This window comes from Pseudomyrmex gracilis, unplaced genomic scaffold (assembly GCF_002006095.1).
Source record: "Pseudomyrmex gracilis isolate BER0280 unplaced genomic scaffold, ASM200609v1 scaffold_1226, whole genome shotgun sequence".
In the NCBI taxonomy this organism is placed as follows: Eukaryota; Metazoa; Arthropoda; class Insecta; order Hymenoptera; family Formicidae; genus Pseudomyrmex; species Pseudomyrmex gracilis.
Window position 1 is genome coordinate 6,400 of NW_018021810.1, and position 2,792 is coordinate 9,191.

The window sequence follows — 2,792 nt, forward strand, 5'->3', positions numbered from 1 at the left end:
CTCATGTATTTGTCAACAGAGTTGTTGCGTTTTTTCTTTCTGTGTGCTAACAATTTTGGCGGTGTTTCCGTATTGTAGCATTTCTGCAAACAATTTCTGTTACCAAGGTCTGCGCCGAAATTGTCAAAAACAGAAATTGTTTGCTGGGTATGTAATCCAGACCACGACATATTTTAAGCAAATTGTTAAGATTCGACGAAATCTATGGTTAAAATAATCAGAAAATAATAAAAATAAAAATAAATAAAGATAAAAATATAATAATAAATAATAAAAAATGATAAAAACCAAATGAATAAAATTACTCAAATTACTCACAATTAATTGGCACATCAAATAAACTACGACTTCTCTCCAGCCAACACACAACAGCAGCCACAACCATGATTATGTAAATTTTCATATAACAGTCAAAATACAAATAAGCGATGTCAAGGTGTATAAGTCGATAAGCCAAAACCATGACCATCTTCTTCCGTGGATATCACAGGCTGTAAGATCTTTATTATCAGATATGTAAAATTGATCGTATGTCTTTGAAACTGCTGGCTTTTGTAGGTCTTAGGATACTTAAACAGTGTGCAAAATTTCGTAAATAAATATTCATTAGTTTCTGCACAATGTATTTGTTAAAGAAAAAGGCGTCATCTTTGAATGGAATTTCCTCATCTTTTGGAAGGTGGATATCAAGCTGCCGGAGCTCATTTTACTCGTGGAAAGTTGTGTTATTTATGGAAATTTGAAAGCTAAGCGATTTAATAAATTTAAATTATTTAAAACTGGCATAGAAACATACCTATCATTTTTGCTTATAAATAAATGAAATTATATTGAATTTTGATTACATTATATTCTCATGTCGACATTCGGAAAGCTGGCATTTTTTCACGAAGTTAACAAACAAAAATGTTTGCTCTTGATCAATCAGAAGCCGAGAAAAAGTTTTTGTTTATAAAAATCACAGCAAGAGAGAGTTTAATTTGCAATGAAATTAAAATAATGGGTTTTTTACTCCGACATACATTTTTTTTATTAATATATTAATAAACCCAGATAGCACATAGACATCCTCTGGAAATTTAAAGGACATCTTATACGGACGAAACAGATATCCTGTGGATATCCTATTTTAATCCTAGAATCTCCCCTGGATATTCTGAGGAAGAGCAAATAACCCCAATAGCCAAATAATAGCAGTATGCCAGCAGTATGCACACAGGTTTAATCAGCACTTTGCAGCAGATTCCACTCAGCTGTGTCATCATAGTGAGTGAATTATGTAGGCACGATACGTAAAGAAAACAACACAGCAAAAATATAGAAATAAATGAAGAATGAAATGACAATAACACGTTATGCTTCAAATCTGCTACATTTTTTTAGCAAGTTCTGCTTGATTGATGCAATAATATTTGCATCACGGCATGACATATTTATATTCTTTTTTTTTTCTGTTTTTCTGTCGATACTAGTTGAAATAACAGACTATGTTTAAATGCTGGCTACATTGTACTGGCATAATGTGTTATTGCAGACTTTGCAAAATATGATCACTCAGTCTTGGTTATCTGGGTAAGCTTTTTTAGTTCCTGAATTATCCTTAGGCTATTATGTAGAACGTTTCAAGGATTCTTACAGAATATATATGTGTAGGACATCCCAAGAATTTTTACAGAATAAAACCATATCTTTTATATTAATATCCCAGCAAACACAGATATATAACAGCAACATTGTCGTAATAAAACAAATGTAACATGTAATATAACATGGTCGTTGCATGTAACATCCATGTTAGTTGTAATTTCCTACTTATCGTATATTGCAGTTATATAATATATATTATATAATATATATACGATATACGATAATGTGTCCGCATTAGACTTGGATTTTTTTGCCAAAGCTTGTCAACCGCGTTCTGTTACGTGCCGGATAGCCACGTAATAAGATAAAAGAATATGCAGGATACTTTCTGTGAGGTGCTTTATTAATGTGAGAGGTAGTGTTGCTCGTCTGAGCTGCGAACGAAAACTGATCTTGTCTTAAACTAAACGAGCTAGACCTTTGTTTCTAGGGCGTAATATTTGTCTTTTAGTGAGTCATAGATTCACGCAACGGGCAACGAAGGAATTTGGGGAGAGTGTTTGTAAGGAGAGGAAGTTTATCGGGCTGTATTTATTAGTTTATGATTTCGGCGGGTCGTATGTGTCAACGAAGGAAGTAGATAAAATCGTAAACTTGAGCGGCGACAGGGATCGCGGCACATAACACCTTCCTTCTTTGGAATGAAGATCTTTCTCAAAAAGAAAATAAAAAGTACAAACTAATACAAAAATACAAAATCTAAAATATCTCTAGAATCTTACTTAGTAGCCTAGAGGTTTAGCATTGTTTTATGCTTTTGACATTTGCATACAATAGTTGTTATACTAAAGGCACTAATTCATACAACGATTACATTTAGGTAATACAAAAATATTTGCTTATACTCTATTTTACTACCGTTTACATTTTTGTAAGTCAATAGTTACGAGAACGGGATCGTCGAATCCCATTATTTCGGTTTTCTTCTCTTTCGGTACGTCGAGAAGATTCGTTGCCGTCGGTAGGCACGCGTGTAAATGTAACTTCGCGATGTGTAGTTGTTGGGTGTTCAGTGTGAGTAACGTTGTTATTAAAACAATTATTAAAATATTGGACGCAGCCTTCTTTAGGTATACAACACAATTTAAGAATGTGAATAAGCTTACTAAGTAGCGAACATTTTGCGGTTACGTAGATAATAACTA